The 23,954-nt window shown below is 44.5% G+C and overlaps 1 pseudogene; it reads right to left on the bottom strand.

The window, feature by feature from the left end:
- Window positions 1–1,597: 1,597 nt before the first annotated feature.
- LOC111953856 (E3 ubiquitin-protein ligase RNF31-like) lies at window positions 1,598–19,003 on the bottom strand (annotated as a pseudogene).
- Between the last annotated feature and the right edge of the window lie 4,951 nt (window positions 19,004–23,954).

Genomic DNA, 23,954 nt, shown 5'->3' with positions numbered 1-23,954 from the left:
CTGTATGTAATGAAACCTAAGATTACCTGGGGTACCAATGTAAGAAATAACACGTAAAAAAACAAAATACTGCATAGTTTCCTAGGAACGCGAAGCGAGGCGGCCATCTTTGTCGGCGCCGGAAGTTATTAGACCTTAAATGGATAAGTAAGAATAAGACCGGAAGAATAAGACCTTAAATGTGATCGGAAAACATCCAACAGGAAAGTGTGATTATTGCCAGGAAACAGAGACCGTGGAGCATGTGTGGGCAGTATCAGAGGGAAAGAGAGAGGCTGAGATCTAGTATGAGGGAGAAGGGGATACAGGAAATTAGTTTAAGGAGTATATATTGAGTAGAAGTTCATTCGATAGTCTCATATTTCATTATTTTATAATTTTTTCCTTACTGCAACTCCCGTACGGACTCGGGAGAGGCGACGGTCGAGAGCCATGTGTCCTCCGAAACACGACCCTGCCAAGCCGCTCTGCTTCTAGCCGAACCAATGTGTCGGAGGAAACACCTTACAACTGGCGACCGCAGTCAGCGTGTCCCAGCACCCGGCCCACCACAAGGAGTTGCTAGAGCGCGATGGGACAAGGACATCCCGGCCAGCCAAACCCTCACGACGCTGGATCAATTGTGCGCCGGCTGCAACACAGCCTGGGATTGAACCCGGGTCTGTAGTGACGCTTCTAGCACTGCGATGCAGTGCCTTAGACCGCTGCGTCACTCGTTATCTTTTTTAGAGCAACGGAGCCGGCAGGTAGGATTTAGTTTCTCCCTGTCGCTGGCCCACACTCCAGTACAGCAGGTGGCGGTAATGCACCATAACGTTGAATGCCAACTACCGATAAACCCCACCAAAGAAGATGACGTATCATGACACATGATGAGTTGACACTTGCAGGGCAAAGGGTGAGGGAAGAATGGATTCATTTTAAATGGACCGCCCTTGCCCGGAAATCCGCCACTCGTTCGTCCCACGGATTTCTGTCATCATGGAACCACCGGTAGCAGTTGTGTGTGCTGTATATGCGCTACAGTCCATTATGATTGCATTTCATATCTTGGCTATATCTTGGCTAGAAGACAACGCATCCGCAGACATCGAATACTAGCCATCCGACGATATCAGGTTAACTGAAAAGTATAATATATAAGTGTGATGTCAGGGTAAGTTAACGTTTCCAAAAGCTAACCAAACAAAAGCATCACAACTTTTACCAGACGTGTTAGTGCCGTCATGTGCATTAATAGCACAATTTCTAACTTATTTACAATTTGTTTTTACTTACACTTATTTTGACTACTCTCATATTGATGTTAGTTTTAAGTTTTGGCTGACTTTTCTTAGCTGATGTTCAATCATCACACATTTAATTATGGGGTGTTTCAGGCCGCGAAGTGAACAGAATTGCACACTCGATCACAAACGAGGGCTGAGGGTCTTACATTGTCAACTTCCCTTGCTTGGCTAATTGTTTGGACTGACGGCAAACATGGCCGCGGGGCTTCCCCCAAGGGCAATAGGCGAAGGTAAGTGGACTGTACGTGTTTGGAACGCACACCCAGAGACAGCAATTGAGAATAGAAAAATGAGACCTGTCATAAAAGTAATTTTCAAATCAATAAAATACTTTATTGCATGAGTAGCCTATTTATTACATGGTATACCCTGCATTTACACTTTGTATAATATCTCACAATATAGACTGTCATGTTTAAGTTGACAAACACCTTCTGGTTATTTCTTAAGTTGTTTAGTGACATTGAAAAAATATTTTAAAACTTTAATAAAAAATAAACAAGAAAGACAGTTGTTGATTAGCCTGTCTTGTCAATCTGTCTTTGCAACTGTATCCTTAGAGAGGAATTTTGATACTAGTAACTATAGATGTAACATGTAAAGAACAAAACATGTTAAACTTCAATGAGATGTAATATAACAGGTTGGTTGGTTGGTTGGTTGGTAATGCTATGTGGTGGGAGGTTTGAAACCTGACTCCTTCACGTGATCCTGTTTGTAAATAGGATACCTGTACTTGCCTTAGAATGATTTAAAATATTTTATTAACCAGTCTTCATCTCATCCGAGGAACATTTTCTCCAAGTGGAACTTCCATCAGTTTCTGTAAAGAAAGAGTTGTATACACTTTCACACACTCTGAACCACAACAAAAACACGACATCAAAATGAACATTGAAACTATTTAGTGCAAACTTCCAGCGAGGCCACAAGCCTAACTGAGTGATGGACGACTGACCTTCAGCAGTCGATCCTGGTACACCCGGTCGTCCTCCCCCTCCCCTTGTTGCTCCTCCACCTGGTACCTCCTGCAGGCAACTGTCACCTCTTGTTGGTCATAGATAAGAGCGGGGTCCAGGGTGTGTCCGTTAATGAGACTAACCAGGTACTCTCTGTAGTGTTTACTGCAATGGCCACACAGAGACATAGTGAGAACAATGGCCACAAACGGAGACAAAGCAAGAACAGCTTAACAGCCAACAAAGGTTGTTTAAAAGTGAATATCATGAACTTCTCATGGCATGTCTACAATACAATTAAACCCACAGGATATGTGTGTGGTAGTGCACAAATAACAAACAATTAGATAGTTTGTGTGTGTGTGTGACTCACTCGCAGAGTCCAGCTTCTTCTGGCTGAGTTTGGACTCCACAGGGTGAGTCAATCTGCTGACCTCCCTCATCCTTCTGCTCCATCACTCCACATGCGTCTGAGTCACACAGAAAGATAAAATGAAAGTATGGGCAGAAAGAGAAAAAAAAGACTAAAGTTCTCACATACAGCGCATTTTGAAAGTATTCAGAACCCTTGACTTTTTCCACATTTTGTTACGTTACAGCCTCATTCTAAAATTGATTTTATAAACAAATGTACTCATTAATCTGCACACAATACCCCATAATAAAGCGAAAACAACATTTTAAGAATTTTTGCACATTTATAAAAAATAAAAAAACAAACTGCCCAACACAACGGTGCCTCAGTGCTAACAGTGTACAGTGCCTTTGGAAAGTATTCAGACCCCTACACCTTTTCCAAATAAATGTATTCTACAAATGATTACATAAATAAAACCCCTCAGCAATCTACACATAATAAATACCCCATAATGACAAAGCAAAAACATTTTTGCAAAAACAGAAAAACCTTATTTAGATAAGTATTCAGACCCTTTGCTATGAGACTCAAAAATGAGCTAGGGTGAATCCTGTTTCCATCGATCATCCTTGAGATGTTTCTACAACTTGATTGGAGTCCAACTGTGGTAAATTCAATTGATTGGACATGACTTAGAAAAGCACACATCTGTCTATATAAGGTCCCACAGTTGACAGTGCACGTCAGAGCAAAAACCAAGCCATGAGGTCGAAGGAATTGTACGTAAAGCTCCGAGAACAGGATTGTGTCAAGTCACAGATCTGGGGGGTACCAAAACATTTCTGCAGCATTGAAGGTCCCCAAGAATACAATGGCCTCCATCAATCTTAAATGGAAGAAGTTTTGAACCACCAAGACTCTTCCCAGAGCTGGCCGTCCGGCCAAACTGAGCAATCGGGGGAGAAGGGCCTTGGTCGGGGAGATGACCAAGAACCTGATGGTCACTCTGACAGAGCTCTAGAGTTCCTCTGTGGAGAGGGGAGAACCATCCAGAAGGACAACTATCTCTGCAGCACTCCACCAATCAGGCCTTTATGGTAGAGGGCCAGATGGAAGCCACTCCTCTGTAAAAGGCACATGACAGCCTGGTTGGAGTTTGCCAGAAGGTCTGATGAAACCAACATTGAACTGTTTGGCCTGAATGCCAAGCGTCAAATCTGGAAGAAACCCGGCACCATCCCTACGGTGAAGCATGGTGGTGGCAGTATCATGCTGTGGGGATGTTTTTCAGTGGCAGGGACTGGGAGACTAGTCAGGATCAAGAGAAAGATGTATGGAGTACAGAGGTTTCCTTGATAAAAACCTGCTCCAGAGTGCTCAGGTCCTTAGACTGGGGCAAAGGTTTACCTTCCAACAGGACAACAACCCTAAGCACACAGCCAAGACAACGCAGGAGTGGCTTCGGGACAAGTCTTTGAATGTCCTTGAGTGGCCCAGCCAGAGGCCGGACTTGAACCAGATCTAACATCTCTGGAGAGACCTGAAAATAGCTGTGCAGCGACGCTCCCCATCCAACCTGACAGAGCTTGAGAGGATCTGCAGAGAAGAATGGGAGAAACTCCCCAAATACAAGTGTGCCAAGCTTGTAGCATCATACTCAAGACTTGAGGCTGAAATCGCTGCCAAAGGTGCTTCAACAAAGTACTGAGTAAAGGTTCTGAATACTTATGTAAATGTGATATTTTTTTATTTTTAATGAATTTGCAACAAAAAAAAGTGCTTTGTCATTATGGGGCATTGTGTGTAGATTGAGTGAAAAAAACTATAATACATTTTAGAATAAGGCTGTAATGTAACAAAATGTGGAAAAGGTCAAGGGATCTGAATACTTTCTGAATGCACTGTGAGGATAAACAAGAGGTCACTCTCACCAGTCTGTGTCCCATTAGGGGGGTCTGTGTTGAACACAACAGCATTCCTCTGTGGACAAAATACAAACACCACCTCAGAAACACAACATTGAAATGACAGCCCTGTAACGTTCCCAGAACATTTCCCATGTAACGTTCCCAGAACATTCAGTCTGTTACGTTACCCGAACATTCCCTTTGTAACGTTCCCCAAACATTTCCCCTGTAACGTTCCCAGAACATTCCTTGTCTCTGTACCTGCAGCAGGGCCTGTAGTCTGACAGGCTCCCAGTCCCTGAGGTAGAAGAGACAGTCTCGTGGGTGATGAGCATGGAGACCTGTGATTTTACACTGGATTGTCTTACACGCCGTCTGACGGGAAGGGAGGGAGAGGAAGGGAAAGGGGTGAAAAAGGGAAAGAGAGAAAGGAAACAGACATGAGGATGGATGATGAGAAAGCCCTGGCAGAAAGAGAGATCATTCCCTCTTACTGAATCCATTTAGTAAGACATTCTGTACTAGATCAGTGGTTCCTAACCAGGGGGTACTTGAGAATATTCATGAGACCATAGGCCTACTGGTAAAATGCACATGAGGGGGTACTTCAAGGGTACTCCGGGCAGAGCAAAATTCAGTTGGTGGTACAGTAACCAAAAAAGGATGGGAACCACTGTCCTAGATAATATCCCTGTGTGTGACTTACAGTGTGGAAGGGATTGTTGCAGCCGCTGCAGAACTGGTATCTGCATTGGGAGCAGCTGAAGTGCATGCAGCCCCCTTTGGTCAAGGCATACTGGAACCTGCAGTGAGGACAGGCTATGGAGAGATGAGAAGAAGGGCCACGTCCTGGTGTTATAATAATGATGATGGTGGTGAGATGGCATTGTGTGATCTAGGATCAGGTCCTGTCTGTCCATATAATCTTATTCATTGTGATCTAAAAGGGAAATCTGATCCTAGATCAGCACCTACTCTAAAACTCTTTGTGAATATGGGCCAATAACTGCAGGTTGTTTAGGCTGACTGACTCACTGATGCCGTTGTCCCGCAGGAACCCGGCCAGCCCCTGTCTCTGGTAGTCAGGGTCATTCTCTCTCTTCCACAACTGGAACTGCTCACAGGATACATCCTGGTGCTGAGCTTCCCACTGACAGAGAGGGGGAGGGGGGCGAGAGAGCGTGAGAGAGTGAGGGAGAAGGATAAAGAAAGATGGAGAGAGAGACAGGCATCATTATTTAGGTCCCACATACATGTAGCTATGAAATGACACAATAGATGGCAGGCAAGGCAACAACATGTATCTTTTGTACTTACAGGCTTTTTGCATTGGTTGCAAAAGCTCTTCATACACGTGGGACAGGTGACTTTGAACTGGTTTCCATCATAGATAAACCCAAAGGTGCACTGAGGAAGAAAGAGGAGGGAGGAGAAGAGAAGAGAGGGGTGGGTGAAAAGTTCAGTAGAGAAGTAACTTTATAAGTGATGGAGCTGGTTAGAAACCCACTCACGTGACAACACCACAGGAACATGGGGTCCTTCATCAGAGCATGCTCCATCAGCTTCTTGTGGAAGAGCTCGTACACCTCACGATCCAGACAGTCTCGCAGCTAAACACACAACATCAATAACTATGTAATAACCATATAATAGCACAAGCTTCAGCAACACAAGATCTCCCCATTTCCATCTGCCTATATCCCTAATAGGGTTGCAAAATTCCAGAAATTTCAAACAGGGAATTTTTGAAAAGTTTTTGAATTTTTTGAAAATCATATTATTTTTGTCTTAAATTGATACTTTGGGATTTTGGCAATGAGGCCATTTATCTACTTCCCCAGAGTCAGATGAACTTGTGGATACCACTTTTATGTCTCTGTGTCCAGTATAAAGGAAGAAGAAGACGTTTCAAGAGCCAATGCCAACTAGCATTAGCACAATGGCTGGAAGTCTATAGATATATACAGTTGAAGTGGGAAGTTTACATACACTTAGGTTGGAGTCATTAAAACTAATTTTTCAACCACTCCACAAATGTCTTGTTAACAAACTATAGTTTTGGCAAGTTGGTTAGGACATCTACTTTGTCATTTTTCCAACAATTGTTCACAGACAGATTATTTCACTTATAATTCACTGTATCACAATTCCAGTTGGTCACAAGTTTACATACAGCAAGTTGACTGTGCCTTTAAACAGCTTGGAAAATTCCAGAAAAGTATGCCATGGCTAGCTTCTGATAGGCTAATTGACAACATTTGAGTCAATTGGAGGTGTACCTGTGGATGTATTTCAAGGCCTACCTTCAAACTCAGTGCCTCTTTGCTTGACATCATTGGAAAATTAAAAGAAATCAGCGAAGACCTCACAAAGAAAATTGTAGACCCCCACAAGTCTGGTTCATCCTTGGGAGCAATTTCCAAACGCCTGAAGGTACCACGTTCATCTGTACAAACAATAGTACGCAAGTATAAACACCATGGGACCAGGCTGCCGTCATACGGCTCAGGAAGGAGACGCGTCTCCTAGAGATGAACGTACTTTGGTGCGAAATGTGCAAATCAATCCCAGAACAACAGCAAAGGACCTTGTGAAGATGCTGGAGGAAATGGGTACAAAAGTATCTATATCATGTAAAACGAGTCCTATATCGACATAACCTGAAAGGCCGCTCAGCAAGGAAGACGCCACTGCTCCAAAACCACCATAAAAAAGCCAGACTATGGTTCGCAACTGCACATGGGGACAAAGATTGTACTTTTTGGAGAAATGTCCTCTGGTCTGATGAAACAAAAATAGAACTGTTTGGCCATAATGACCATTATGTTTGGAGGAAAAAGGGGGAGGCTTGCAGCCGAAGAAACACCATCCCAACCTTGAAGCACGGGAGTGGCAGCATCATGTTGTGAGGCTGCTTTGCTGCAGGAGGGACTGGTGCACTTCACAAAATAGATGGCATCATGAGGTAGGAAATTACGTGGATATATTGAAGCATCATCTCAAGACATCAGTCAGGAAGTTAGCTTGGTCGCAAATGGGTCTTCCAAATGGACAATGACCCCAAGCATACTTCCAAAGTTGTGGCAAAATGGCTTAAGGACAACAAGTCAAGGTATTGGAGTGGCCATCACAAAGCCCTGACCTCAGTTCCATAGAACATTTGTGGGCAGAACTGAAAAAGCGTGTGCGAGCAAGGAGGCCTACAAACCAGACTCAGTTACACCAGCTCTGTCAGGAGGAATGGCCAAACATTCACCCAACTTATTGTGGGAAGTTTGTGGAAGGCTACCTGAAACGTTTGACCCAAATTAAACAATTTAAAGTCAATGCTACAAATACTAATTGAGTGTATGTAAACTTCTGACCCACTGGGAATGTGATGAAAGAAATAAAAGCTCAAATAAATAATTCTCTCTACTACTATTCTGACATTTCACATTCTTAAAATAAAGTGGTGATCCTAACTCACCTAAAACAGGAATTCGTTACCAGGATTAAATGTCAGGAATTGTGAAAAACTGAGTTTAAATGTATTTGGCTAAGGTGTATGTAAACTTCAGACTTCAACTGTACTAGCATGCTTGCAGATTCCATAGACTTCCAGTCACAGTGCTAACACTAGCTAGCATTGTCTCGCGAAACTGCCTCAACTTCGTTCATATGGAAACTGAGACATACAAATGGTATCCACAAATCATCTGACTATGTGGAAGTAGATAAAGGGCATCAAGTACCCTTTAATATGTTGCTCTCTAGTACTGTTTTTTTGCTACTAGGGCCACCTACTTTAGGTGCTGCTGTCTTCCCAAATGCCTACTTGGTGTGTGAACTGCTCACTGCTCATAACTTGCAGATGATTGTTTGACACATCAACCAGGATGAAGGGGCAGGGCAATTTGTGACTGTTGTTTTGGTAATCAGTCAGCGGTTTGTAGTTTTGGCAACTATGTGTTTTCTATCCCAGTTTGCCCCTCTCCCTGTAGGCTTTACAGACTCTCCCCATCCTTGGCTGCAACCATTCTAATTTGTGTACCCTGCGCGCACAACCCATGTGGAATTCCTGGTTTCCGGCAGCGTTTGGAACTGCTGATCTGCGGTAAAGATCACCAAGTTAATCTCAGCCTATGCTGCCCTTCAGTCCCTAGACTTTTTGGCCCTGTGGAGACATCACCACAGAGAACACTGTTACTCTTCCGCTGCTCTCTCTTCATCTGACTACGTTTTTCTCTCATAGCCTGACAGAATCTGGTCGTTGCGGTGGTGGCACAGGGCTACGCATTCATCCTAAATGGAGATTTTCTCTTTTCTCCCTCTCTCACCTGTCCATCTCCTTATTTGAATTATATGCTGTCACTGTCACTTGTCCACTCAAGCTTAACATTATTGTCATCTACTGTATCGCCCAAGGTGCCTTAGAGAGTTCCTCAATGAGCTTGACACCTTGATAAACTAATTTCCTGAAGATGGCTCACCGTTCTTGGTACTGGGTGACTTCAACCCTCCGACATCTGCCTTCAATTAATTTTTTCCTTTCTTACCTCTTTTGACCTCACCCTTTCCCAATCCCCAACCCCTCAGGCAATACGCTTGACATCACCTTTACTAGAGGCTGTTTGCCGACTAATCTCACAGCAGTCTTCCTCTCAAGGCAGTCCTCTCTCTGCATGCCTAGCAAATATCTCAGCTTGGATGTCGGCCCACTACCTCAATCTCAACCTCGACAAAATGGAGCTGCTCTTCCTCCGGGGAAGGCTGCCTGCTCCAAGGCTCTCCATCGCGGTTGACAACTCCACAGTGTCCCCCTTCCGGAGTGCAAAAAACCTTGTTGACCCTGGACAACACCCTGTCGTTCTCTGCAAACATCAAGCAGTGACTCGCTCCTGCAGGTTCATGCTCTACAACATCTGTAGAGTACGACCTACATCACACAGGAAGCAGTGCAGGTCCTAATCCAGGCACTTTCATCTCTCGTCTGGACTACTGCAACTCAGTGGCTGGGCTCCCCGTTGCTGCATCAGGCCTGCAATTTATCCAGAATGATGCAGCCCGCTTTGTGTTCACCCCGTCCTCCGGCACACGCCACTGGCTTCCAGTCAAAGCTCGAGTCCACTACAATACTATGGTGCTTCCTATGGAACAGCAAGAGAACTGTCCCTCCTACCTTCAGGCTCTGCTCAAACCCTACACCCCAACGAGTACTCCGCTCAGCCCGTCCAAGCTCTTCTCTCTCCTGGCACCCCAATGGTAGAACCTTCCCCATGAATCTAGGACAGCAGAGTACTTGCCATCTTCATAAAACATCTGAAAACCTACTCTCAAAGAGTATCTTAAATAATCCACAGCACCACTCTCCCCCAACAAAAACAAAACAACTCACATCACACTTAACTTTTCCCCTACTAGCTCTGACTTTGCTGATAGCTACTTTGAGGGAAAATGTGCTTACTATGCTGTGATGTGGTTGTCCCACCTAGCTATCTTAAGATGAATGCACTACTGTATTAGACTGTCTGCTAAATGTCAAATGTAGAAATAACCTTCGTCCCTTATATCTCTAAATCTTTCTTTCTCTAATATGTACCTGGATGTCCAGGGTAGAGAAGTAGCTGTCAGGTGCTCGGGGTCGTTGATGTCTGTCCTGCCCACAGGACACACATGTCTCTGAATGTGTTTGTCTCTTACAGCGATGGTGAAGTGCTGCGTGAAACACCGTGGCACCGAGCATGCAACGAGGTCAGGGACTGCATCTGTGAGAGGTACGGAGATTCATACAGGATAAAAAGGAACAATTTAAAGTCCATAGGAATTTGACTGACAAGGCAATACAGATACAGGGAGGAGGTAATAAGAGCTCATCATCCACCCAAGGCAAAGACAGACAGAGACCTAGCAGCCCACCTTGCTGTGGGGGAAGATGCTGAGGCAGAGGGCACTCGTTGTTGAGGAGGCGGCGGAGGAACTCCCTGTCCTGGGACTCTGAGGCTGGATGACGTCTCCAGGGAGTACTGGGCATAGGCCCTGGAGTAGAGACAGGCCAGCTCACAGCGCCCCAGCTGGGCAGCTCGTACAACGCCAGCAGGCGCCTGCAATCCGCTGAGGTAACACAATGTAGGTTTATGGTGATTAACAATCAGGTTATTTGTTTTGTGTGTGTGGTCTTGAAAAATGTAGTTCATTGAGTTTTGCTGGCTCTCGTGTACACACACACTGTTTTGTCGGGGTCTTGGACTCGATAGGGGCTCTGGCTGGTCGCTCAGAGTTGCGCTGGTGGAAGGGCTCCAGGAGGGCCGCTGCAGCACGGAACGAGCGCCCTGCACTCTCCTCCACTCAGACGCAGAGCCTCCTCACACTGGGCGCCTCCCGGAAACAGAGACGCAGCTCGCGCATCTACAACACCCAGAGACAGACCGCAGTCGGACTGGATTACAGCTGGATGTACTTTGCATATAGGCTTAAACAGACTAACTCAGTCACTCTAAGATCTTGGTTACTTGAGTTGATATAAAAGTATTTAGTCATATCTGTCTAGAGTGACTATTTGGGTCAGGTGACATGTCTGGTTCTCACCTTGACCTGTTGTCTCTGAGCAGCTGACGGACTGCTCTCTCAGTGTCGCCTGCTGCCAGCCATGCTGCTTGGCCTCAACCTGGACAGCCGCACCCTCACCCAGCAGCACACTGGGACTCTGCTGCTCTGTCGAACCTCCATCCCGCTCGGTGGTATCCTGCGGCCAGAAACCTCTGCTTGTAGTTCTGCAAAGCAGCTGAAGCCGCCATGGCACAGATCCATCCAAGGAGGTGGGGCAGCTCTGATTTTCAGCCAATCACAGGGGTTGACGTTGCTTCCCCCGGAAACGCAAAGGGCTGCGTAGACTCCTCTGGGCCCATTCCATTTTCTCTCCCTCCTGAGGAAGAACATTAGGTTAAAGTTAGAAAACATAGTAGCAGTTATTCTGGTTTTTAATCCACATTGTGTCCATTTGTACTCCACCTACTCGTAATTGATGGACAAGTTTCAGCCCTTCATCCCTCATCAGGTTCTGTCTCTTGATGTGGATGTTCACCCTGGGAGGGATCTGGGGAGGGAGTTGGGGCGTAGAAGAAGGTGAGGCTAAGTCTTTGATTGGAGACTGTAGGGGGAGGGACTTGAGGCTGGTGACCGCAGGATCTTTACACGGCAAGTTGCACATCTCACAAACCACTACAGGCTGAGCGTTCACATAGGTGCAGAACTGACACATCCACTAAAGAGCGAGAGAGACAGCATGGGAGGGGGGGAGTGAAAGATTAAAACAGAAAAGATACGCTGGAATGATTGTCTCACAGAGCATTCCAATTGTAGAGAGTATTTAAACCACTGGGGGGTCAAACCTCTGTTTCGTTATCTGACGTGGGTCCTGGCGTGGAGAGTACCGGAGTACTGAGGAGTACTGGAGTACTGAGGAGTACTGGAGTACTGGGGAGTACTGGAGTACTGAGGAGCACTGGAGTACTGGGGAGTACTGGCGTGATAGAGGGACGGGTGGCCAGACGGGGGCGCTCACACACCTCACACAGTATACTGCTGCCCTGGTTCACGACAGTACAGCTCTTACACTGCCACTCTACGAGAGAGGTCAGATAGACTAGATAAACAGATAACCTGGTATTGATCTAGCTCAGTTTCTAGCTATGTCTGTATAAATACATTACTGATGTATTATCAATGCTATAGAGGCACAGATGACGTGAACACCTCAAACAGGATAGGATAGGTGACTGACGTTGTTTTAATGAACGTCACATGAAAACTATTCATCAGTCGACCCGTGTATATGGAATGTGACCTGCGCTGGATGGCGGTTGCCCCGGGTCCTCCTGAACTATAAGGGAAGCGAGGGCAAGTCGGGGTCGTTCACAGGTCACACAGAGCACGGCCTTCACCTCGTTGACTGTAGTGCACTGAGCACACTCCCACAAGGAAAGAGAGTGGCTGAAAAAGAGAAGAAATGCGAGTGAGAGGAAGAAGTGATTTGGTGTGAGTGAGTGAGTGAGTGAGTGAGTGAGTGAGTGTGCGCGTGTGGAGTAAAATATTGACCCTTCCTAATTTCTAACCTTAAAGCTCTTTTTGGTTTGGCATGGGAAACCACTGTCCTGTTGTGACCCCCGCGGTCAGGGTGAGAATGGTACAGTCTGTCACACTCCAGACACAGCCTCTGAGAACAGGTGGAGCAATGGGCAGAGACTTGGGACACACCACAGAGGATACAGGTCTCTACGGGGGGGGTTTAAAAAGATGATCAGTGTTACTTTACATATTGATTGGATGGAATATTCAAAGAAATCGAGGTTAAAAAGTTACATTTGAGCTGAAATGATGGTCAAAGCTATGACCCATATCTTACCCTGTATTCTATCTCTCCTGTGATTGGCTCTGGACGGGTGGAGGTGGTAGAGGAGGTCACATGACTGACAGAAAGGAAGAGAACCACAGGCCGGGCAGAGGAGAGCGGGAGTGGCACCGCACAAATCACACATCCCATCTTAGAGAGAGAGAGAGAGAGAGAGAGAGAGAGAGAGAGAGAGAGAGAGAGAGAGAGAAGAGAAAGAGAGAAGAGAGAGAGAAAGAGACGTCATATGAAGAACGAGAGGATAGATGAGAGAGAGAGAGAGAGAGAGACCGTATGCCATCGTTGAAGAGATCGCATCGCAAGAGAGACGTGCAGACTGTCAGTATTCTGTTTGATACTCCATTTAGAGAGAGAGAGATTACTGCCGCATCCGAGAGAGCCACATCGTCATACCAGTAGCAGGCAAGACCACGACCGAGAGAGATCCCGAGAGAACTTGAACGAGACTTCGCCGTTCTTAGTCCTAGAGATCGCTAGAGAAAGAAGAAGAGAGAGAGAGAGCCACGTAATAGAGAACCGAGATGAGAGAAGAGAGAGAGAGAGAGAGAGAGAGAGAGAGAGAGAGAGAGAGAGAGAGAGAGAGAGGAGAGAGAGAGAAGAGAGGAAGAAGAGAGAAGAGAAGAGAGAGAGAGAGAGAGATACCCGCAGAACTCCTGTACCGAAGAGAGAATAAGCAAGAGTATAGCATTGAAAGAGAGAGAGAAGAGAGAGAGGAGAGACTCCCGATTAGCAGTACTGAGATCGCAGAGAGAGAGGACATCGTTATTTTGTGTAACATATGTGCCAGTTCCCAACAACCACATTGGCCAGATTACATAAATGCTGGCGGGCAGAAAGCAGGCAGGTGGCAAGGTGACAGGTAGACTGGTACAGGGAATGGCTGCTTGTCTCACCAGTAGGAGTGGTGGGGACATGACTTAGTCCAGGACTGGTAGCATGTTTGGGTGGAGGAGATAGCGGCTGAAGGTCTTTCCCCCTGTCCCCGCGCTCCTCTCCTGGTGGAATGACCACCGCATCAGACATCAGCTCTGGTTCATCCTGAGGAGAGTAAAATAGTCATTAGTCAGCATAACAACACTAAAACCAGAAAGAGGTAGAGGTAGAAACAGACGAACCGATGAACCACCAACTGTACGTTACACAGACCTGGGTTATCTTCTGTAGATTAGGGGATGGGATGATATTGCTGTACATTTCTGGGTGAGCATGTGTACCCTGACAGGCAAAAAACAACACATTACCTCATAACAGAGCAAACATGGAAACATGTCTTTGTGGTCATATTCAAATTGAGAATTACACAAATGTAAACATAGATTTCTCACCTTGATGAGCATGTCCATTTCCATGCGCAGGATCATGACCTCAATGGTCACCGCAGCAACCTTCTCAACGTCTGGATGTGTGACATCATCAGGGAAGCTGAGCCCGTCTGGCTGCTGATTGGTGTAACCGTAAAGAAATAGGACTGACTTGCCACCCTGTAGAAAAGAAAGCAGCCCATTGACTCAAATGAGTGAAAAAGTCAACTCAAATGCTTTAAATATCAGTAGGTCTATGACCTACTAAGGCACTCTAAACATCTCTTATTGATCCACTCCCTTTTTCAACCATCTGACAATTCATAGTGAAATCAATGGATGAGATGACCTTCAGACTCTGTGATCTGTACTACGCATAAGGAAGTCAATCATTATACTGTAAGAATAGGGCTTGAGGTTCCTGACAGGGTGCTTCTACACCTGCATGGCCTGTTTGGGGTTTTAGGCTGGGTTTCTGTACAGCACTTTGAGATATCAGCTGATGTAAGAAGGGCTATATAAATACATTTGATTTGATTTGTTTAGAGAGGCCTGTCTGTCTCTTCACCTTGATTTCGTCCACGGTAGTCCTGAAAACTGGGTTGTTGTGTTTGACGCTCCGCCAGTACCTGGGCCTGCTGGGGCTGGTCAGGTTACAGCCATACTTCTCCAGGATACTCAAGGCTTTAAACAGCCGACCCAAAGACTCTAGGACCTGGGAAGGGAGGGGAGCAGGAGGGCAGACAGGGAGAAAGAAAGCATAGCTATGTGAAGACGGTAAGGAGGCACATAATGTGAAACAAGGGATACAGTTGAATGTCAAAACATGCCTCACCTCTTGCCTTCTGTGCCCTGTGATGTTCTCTGTCACCATGGTCTGCGCTGTGATGTGGTGAAACTTGTCAGACAGGGACAGGGGGATGTTGGCCATGAACTGGACATCATCCTTTACCACCTGGGCAGAGCCTGAGGAGGATAGGAGGGACTCCGCTCTCCTCCGCACCTCCTCAAATGGGACAGACTGGGTACTCATCATTCAGACTCTGGGGGAGAGAGATGGAGATAAATAATGACAGTATGGTAAACTCTGGCTGATATACAGCACATTCGGAAAGTATTCAGACCCCTTGACTTTTTCTACATTTTGTTACATTACAGCCGTATTCTAAAATGGATTAAACAATAAATGTTCCTCATCAATCTACACACAATACCCCATAATGACAAAGCAAAAACTGTTTTTTATAAATGTTTGCAAATTTATACAAATTAAAAACAGAAATACCTTATTTACATAAGTATTCAGACTCGTTGTTATGAGACTCGAAATTGAGTTCAGGTGCATCCTTTTTCAATTGATCATCCTTGAGATGTTTCCACAACACGATTGGAGTCCACCTGTGATTCAATCGATTGGACATGATTTGAAAAAAGCACACACCTGTCTATATAAAGTTCCACAGTTGACAGCGCAGTCAGAGCAAAAACCAAGCCATGAGGTTGAAGGAATTGTCCATAGAGCTCCGAGACCGGATTGTGTTGAGGCACAGATCTGGAGAAGGGGACCAAAAAAATTCTGCAGCATTGAAGGTCCCCAAGAACACAGTGGCCTCCATCATTCTTAAATGGAAAAAGTTTGGAACCACCAAGACTCTTCCTAGAGCTGGCCGCCCAGCCAAACTGAGCAATCAGGGGAGAAGGGCCTTGGTCAGGGAAGTGACCAATAACCTGATGGTCACTCTGACAGAGCTCTACAGTTCCTCTGTGGAGCTGGGAGAACCTTCCAGAAGGACAACCATCTCTACAGCACTCCACTAATCAGGCCTTTATGGTAGAGTGGCCAGACGGAAGCCACTCTTCAGTAAAAGGCACATGACAGCCCGCTTGGAGTTTGCCAAAAGGCACCCAAAGACTCTCAGACCATGAGAAACAAGATTCTCTGGTCTGATGAAACCAAGGTTGAACTCTTAGGCCAGAATGCCAAGGGTCACGTCTGGAGGAAACCTGGCACCATCCCTACGGTGAAACATGGTGGTGGCAGCATCATGCTGTGGGGATGTTTTTCAGCGGCAGGGACTGGGAGACTAGTCAGGAACGAGGGAAAGATGAATGGAGCAAAGTACAGAGATATCCTTGATGAAAACCTGCTCCAGAGCGCTCAGGACCTCAGACAGGGGAATAGGTTCACCTTCCAACAGGACAACAACCCTAAGCACAAGTCGGGACAAGTCTCTGAATGTCCTTGAGTGAACTCGATCTAACATCTCTGGAGAGACCTGAAAATAGCTGTGCAACGACTCCCCGAACAACCTGACAGAGCTTGAGGGGATGAAACTCCCCAAATACAGGTTTGCCAGGCATGTAGCGTCATACCCAAGAAGACTCAAGGATGAAATCGCTGCCAAATGTGCTTCGACAAAGTACTGAGTAAAGGTTCTGAATACTTATATAAATCTCCGCAGCCGATGTGAGTAAGACCTTTAAACAGGTCAACATTCACAAGACCGTAGGGTCAGACGGATTACCAGGACGTGTACTCCGAGCATGCTCTGACCAACTGGCAAGTGTCTTCACTGACATTTTCAACCTCTCCCTGTCTGAGTCTGTAATACCAACATGTTTCAAGCAGACCACCATAGTCCCTGTGCCCAAGAACACTAAGGTAACCTGCCTAAATGACTACTGACCCGTAGCACTAACGTCTGTAGCCGTGAAGTACTTTGACAGGCTAGTCATGGCTCACATCAACACCATTATCCCAGAAAGCCTAGACCCACTCCAATGTACATACCGCCCCAACAGATCCACAGATGATGCAATCTCTATTTCATTCCACACTGCCCTTTCACACCTGGACAAAAGGAACACCTATGTGAGAATGCTATTCATTGACTACAGCTCAGCGTTCAATGCCATAGAGGCCTCAAAGTTCATCACTAAGCTAAGGACCCCTGGGACTAAACACCTCCCTATGCAACTGGATCTTGGACTTCCTGACGGATCGCCCCCAGGTGGTAAGGGTAGGTAACAACACATCTGCCACGCTGATCCTCAACACGGGGGCTCCTCAGGGGTGCGTGCTCAGTCGCCTCCTGTACCCCCCATTCACTCATGACTGCAGGGCCAGGCACGACTCCAACACCATCATTAAGTTTGCCGATGACACAACAGTGGTAGGCCTGATCACCGACAACGATGAGACAGTCTATAGGGAGGAGGACAGAGACCTGACCGTGTGGTGCAAGAACAACAACCTCTCCCTCAACATGATCAAGATAAAGGAGATGATTGTGGACTACAGGAAAAGGAGGACCGAGCACACCCACATTCTCATCGACGGGGCTGTAGTGGAGCAGGTTGAGAGCTTCAAGTTCCTTGGCATCCACATCACCAACAAACTAAAATGGTCCGTGAAGAGGGCACGACAAAACCTATTCCCCCTCAGGAGACTGAAAATATTTAGCATGGGTCCTTAGATCCTCAAAAGGTTCTACAGCTGCACCATCGAGAGCATCCTGACGGGTTGCATCACTGCCTGGTATGGCAACTGCTCGGCCTCCGAGCGCAAGGCACTACCGAGGGGAGTGCGTACCAGTGCATCACTGGGGTCAAGCTTTCTGCCATCCAGGACCTCTATACCAGGCGGTGTCAGAGGAAGGCCCTAAAAATTGTCAAAGACTCCAGCCACCATAGTCATAGGCTGTTCTCTCTGCTACCGCACGGCAAGCGGTACCGAAGTGCCAAGTCTAGATCCAAGAGGCTTCTAAACAGCTTCTACCCCCAAGCCATAAGATTCCTGAACATCTAATCAAATGGCTACCCAGACTATTTGCAATGCCCCCCCCCNTGCTGCTACTCTCTGTTATTATCTATGCATTGTCACTTTAATAACTCTACCTACATGTACATATTACCTGAATTACCTCGACTAACCGGTGCCCCTGCACAATGACTCTGTACCGGTACCCCCTGTATATAGCCTCGCTATTGTTATTTTACAGCTGCTCTTTAATTATTTGTGACTTTTATTTCTTATTTTTTGTAGGTATTGTTCTTAAAACTGCATTGTTGGTAAGTATTTGGCGCATGTGACAAATACATTTGGATTAGATTATCATTTTATTTTTTTTATTTTTTTACATTTGCAAAAATGTCAACTTTTTTTTGCTTTCATTATGGGGTATTGTGTGTAGATTGATGAGGGGGGAAACTATTTAATCAATTTTAGGCTGTAGTGTAACAAAATGTGGAAAAAGTCAAAGGGTCTGAATACTTTCCGAATGCACTGTAGGTAGGCCTAGTACTGTCTTCAATGTAGCTGGCTTGCTAGCTGAGTGTACTGTCTATGTAACTAACGTTACTCTCTCTACTGTGAATATTGAAGTATATTGAAGTTAGCTATTGTTATCTCAAAATGACACAGTGACACCAGATAGCTGTAAACTTTACAGTTAGTAACGTTACATGTACTGATATTGAAGTGGAATATTTAGTTGGCTGGCAAGTGTTTTTCTGACTATGCGTCAGCTAACTTATTACTAAATGACTGGCTAGCAAGTTGAAATCGAAAGTGTATAATGACAGCCAGATCAGTGCTGGCCTTACTTTTATCTTCAAGGTTTCCAGATGTATTTTATGATCCAGGTCCTTATGAATCCAATAGACTTAAATATCAAGGCAAAATGTAGCTACATTTCCAGAGTCACGTCGGTCTTCTGAACCATTTCTTCAAAAGCATAAAGTCAAAACAACAGTAAATTAGAAATGTAGTTGACGCGGAAGTTATCGAGAGGGGCGGCACTGAAGGAGACAAAATCTTTGGGGGTGGTATGTAGGTTAAACTTCGAGGTACACTACCCTCTAGTGGTCATATATATAATATCAGTTGCTGTAATACACTGACTTGAGTTCACAACATTGTTATTACATTGTTATAAATCAATCACTCAATCAATCATGTTTTGGATACTTCATTTTCTTGACGACAGTCAAATTTACAACTGAAGTCCACAAACTGCCGTTCAGGTATTCTTCTTGGAGCTGAACACAAAACACTATCTTCGTGTTTTGCTCTCCAGGCTGTATCACAACCTGCAGTGATTGGGAGTCCCAGAGGGCGGCACACAATTGGCCCAGCGTCATCCAGGTTTGGCCGGTGTGGGCCGTCGTTGTAAATATGAATTTGTTCTTAACTGACTTGCCTAGTTAAATAAAGGTTAAATATTCAAAAATTCTTAGAAACATTACTTTTCATGGTTGTACTGCTTTCAATAATCATCTTAAAGACCAGTTCAACTCTTCTGTGTGTAAGCTTTTATTCATTAACATATATGCAGTGCTTGAGTGCTGAGTACTGGAACCACATATTGTTCTACTGCTTGAGCTCCTGTTCCTCTTATAGAATATTAGTTCAAAGGTATTGTGGAGCTACTGCGCCTAAATGTAAACACTACCGGCACCCAAAATGAATACTGGAACCAATTTCAGTCCAAGCCAAGCACGGTCTATATCAGGGCTCTCCAACCCTGTTCCTGGAGAGCTACCCTCCTGTAGGTTTTCACTCCAACCCCCGTTGTAAATAACCTAATTCATCTTATCAACCAACCCTGGTCTATATGCCCAATTTACAATGTCCAAAGATTATACTATCTTTGTTCTACCACCAAAGGAAGCAACTGCTATTTTAGTAAATGTAGTGCCTTCTCATCATGACATGGCAAGAATGGCAAGATAGGGTAGTGATCAGTATCAGGGCTTGAACAACAAAAGGACTCTACACCCTTTTCTTCAGGTGAGGGCCTGTATGTGAGAAGGCATATGATTCTCAATTTGACTACATTCACTGATATCTAACTGTACTAACATATTAGGGTCTGAAGAGCATCCACAGGGCACTGGTGACAGATTGATATTATACGAATGCCAATGCAGGTCAATTGCAGAATCCAGGCAGTTCATTGCCCATGACTTTGCACTCTAGTTAGCATCTAGAGTATTAATCATGTATTGGTGCTGCTGGTGACTTTCTATTGCCAGAAAGTGCCATTAGTGGCACTGAAGATGTGATGCCCCTTATACCATTCACACTCAATACATTTTGGGCCAAGCACAACAGACCTCCATCACGCATCACTTAGATTGGCCTCGGATCTGTAACCTGATACCCATTTATCAGACTAATCACACCTTCAGATCAGGACAAACATGTGGGTTGTTAAAGGAATTACCCACCTTAACATACAGAAGTTCTTTGAGAGGACTCTAAAAGGTTGAGGATATGTAATACTTTAGAAACATCAAATTAATAAAGACTGACAGAAAAAGCAAAACTCAAGATTTCAATTATATCAAAGTACCTTTGAAAGGATAGCAACACCACATTTTCGTCTCAAAGAGGGTGCTACAGCTTTATAATATACACTACCATTCAAATGTTTGGGGTCACTTAGAAATGTCCTTGTTTTTGAAAGAAAAGCAAAAAAAAAATTGTCCATTAAAATAACATAAAATTGATCAGAAATACAGTGTAGACATTGTTAATGTTGTAAATGACTATTGTAGCTGGAAACTGCAGATTTTTTATGGAATATCTACATAGGCTTACAAAGGCCCATTATCAGCAACCATCACTCCTGTGTTCCAATGGCACGTTGTGTTAGCTAATCTAGTTCGTTTTTCATTTAAAAAAAATTAGATTAGCCTCAAGTCCTCAACAGGCAAAACACCAGTCTCAACGTCAACAGTGAAGAGACGACTCCAGGATGCTGGCCTTCTAGGCAGAGTTACAAAGAAAAAGCCATTTCTCAGACTGGCCAATGTCTCAGACTGGCCAAAATAAAAGATTAAGATGGGTAAAAGAACACAGACACCGGACAGAGGAACTCTGCCTAGAAGGCCAGCATCCCGGAGTCGCCTCTACACTGTTGACGTTGAGACTGGTGTTTTGCGGGTACTATTTGATGAAGCTGCCAGTTGAGGACTTGTGAGGCGTCTGTTTCTCAAGCTAGACAATCTAATGTACTTGTCCTCTTGCTCAGTTGTGCACCGGGCCTCCCACTCCTCTTTGTATTCTGGTTAGGGCCAGTTTGTGCTGTTCTGTGAAGCGAGTAGTACACAGTGTTGTACAATATCTTCAGTTTCTTGGCAATTTCTCACATGGAATAGCCTTCATTTCTCAGAACAAGAATAGACTGACGAGTTTCAGGAGAAAGTGCTTTGTTTCTGGCCATTTGGAGCCTGTAATCGAACCCACAAATGCTGAAGCTCCAGATACTCAACTAGTCTAAAGAAGGCCAGTTGTAATGCTTCTTTAATCAGCAAAACAGTTTTCAGCTGTGCTAACATAATTGCAAAAGGGTTTTCTAATGATCAATTAGCCTTTTAAAATGATCATCTTGAATTAGCTAACACAAAGTGCTATTGGAACACAGTAGTGATGGTTGCTGATAATGGGCCTCTGTATGCCTATGTATATATTCCATAAAAAAACTGCCGTTTCAAGCTACAATAGTAATTTACAACATTAACACTGTCTACACTGTATTTCTGATCAATTTGATGTTATTTTAATGGACAAAAAATGTGCTTTTCTTTAAAAAACAAGGACATTTCTAAGTGACCCCAAACTTTTCAGCGGTAGTGTACATTGGAAATACAAAAATTGTTTTGTGACCCACCTACACCTGCAGTGTAATACAATATCTGTGGTAAGTTCCAATCCTGTTGTTGTGGAAAATTAGATCCAAAGATTAAGAGACTATTTAATGATATAATAGAAACATCTTTAATACATGCAGCTGCATGGGAGATCCACCTCTGATTTCACAGGGAAGAACTCAGAGTAAATGTTACATGTCTCTTATATAGTGGGAGGTAATAATACAATCATATTGTTACACAACAGTTATTTTATACAAGCAACAGTTCCAGAACACAATGGCCTTGTGTTAGGGCACAGACATAACATGAGTCTATGCAAGGCATAACGTCACAGTCCAACACAGAACATATCACGTGAGAAGTTACATCAGCTCACCCCAAATTCTGTCACCACAATTCCCCCTGTGATGCCATGAAAACCCTAGGCATCACCGTACATTATATATCTGAGCTGTTGTCAGACTGAATTGAAAACATTCTGGTTTCTGGGAAATTTGCATTTTACCCAGAAAGGGGTGGTCTGAATGGAACTCCTAAAAGGTAATTTAATTATAACAATCTGGGGAAATAGGGATGGGGATGGGGATGGGGACATTTCGATGGCAGAAGGCACTATCATCTCCAATAGGGCAAAATGGATCCCCAATAAAGGGCGAACCAGTGGCGAGATCTGTCAGGTCATAAAAGTGTACTTCTGATGGGGAGGAGATACTGCTGTTTCACACAATCTCCTCACCAAGGCCATCAGGCATGAGAACAGACCACTATCTCCTCACCAAGGCCATCAGGCATGAGAACAGGCAGAATGAGAATGATAGCGCAAGGACTCCAACCACGGCTAGGAAACCTTGCAACACGAGAGATCCAATGTTTCCCAGGCTAGTTTTCACCCATGCAAATAGATCCCAACCCCACTTGTTATCTCGCTTATTTACAGTAGCTACCACCTGTCTGATAGTGGTAACAGACTCAGCAACCCCAATGGTGGAATCCGAAATGTAAGTACAACATTTAGCAACCCCCCCCCCTATTCGCTAGGAGAATATCCAAAGCCAATCTAGTTTGCAGTGGTGTAAAGTACTTAGGTAAAAATACTTTAAAGTACTACTTAAATCGTTTTTGGGGGTATATGTACTTTAATTTACTATTCATATTTTTGACTACTTTTACCTTTACTTCACTACATTCCGAAAGAAAATTATGTACTTTTTACTCATTTTCCCTGACACCCAAAAGTACTTGTTACATTTTGAATGCTTAGCAGGACAGGAAAATGGTCTAATTCACACACTTATCAAGAGAACATCCCTGGTCATCCCTACTGCCTCTGATCTGGCGGACTCAGTAAGCACATGCTTCATTTCTAAATTATGTCTGAGAGTTGGAGTGTGCCCCTGGCTATCCATAAATAACTAAAAACTAGAAAATGTGGTTGTGTGCTTTGCTTAATATAAGGAATTCAAAATGATTTATACTTTTCATTTTACTTTTGATACTTATTAAGTACATTTTAGCAATTACATGCTTTTAGACCTTTACTCAATTAGTATTTCACTGGGTGACTTTCCCTTTTACTTGAGTCATTTTCTATTAACGTATCTTTACTTTTACTCAAGTATGACAATTGGGTACTTTTCCCACCACTGCTAGTTTGTAAGACCATGGTACGTGTAGCTACGAGTTCAGCAGTTCATGCTTCTAAAGCAGTGGCAGTAGCATTCTCCATTCTTTCTACTTCATTGGCTAGTTCTTGAATGGAATCAAGCACACTGTGTTTGGTGTTGTGTGGTATAGCTACCATTGCAGGATGAATCATTCTCAGAATGGTGGTAGGAGTTCTGAACATGTTGTTCTTGACAACATCACACCAACCCTGGGCGAGCTAACCTCAACCATATCTATTTTTGTATTCATCATCCCAATGTCAGCGTAGACAGACCTCTTCCCTAACACATCCCACTCACTAACCTCATATTAAGTTTCTAAATCACACACAATACGAGACCGTGGGACTGTGGTTGTGGGTAACAGCCATGAAAAGCAACCGTGAGGTACCTTTGAGTTCAGCATCTGACACTTTTTTAAACTATCT

This window comes from Salvelinus sp. IW2-2015, linkage group LG27 (assembly GCF_002910315.2).
Source record: "Salvelinus sp. IW2-2015 linkage group LG27, ASM291031v2, whole genome shotgun sequence".
Taxonomy (NCBI): domain Eukaryota; kingdom Metazoa; phylum Chordata; class Actinopteri; order Salmoniformes; family Salmonidae; genus Salvelinus; species Salvelinus sp. IW2-2015.
Note: the sequence above shows the minus strand (reverse complement) of the source record. Positions and strands in the feature narration are given on the sequence as shown.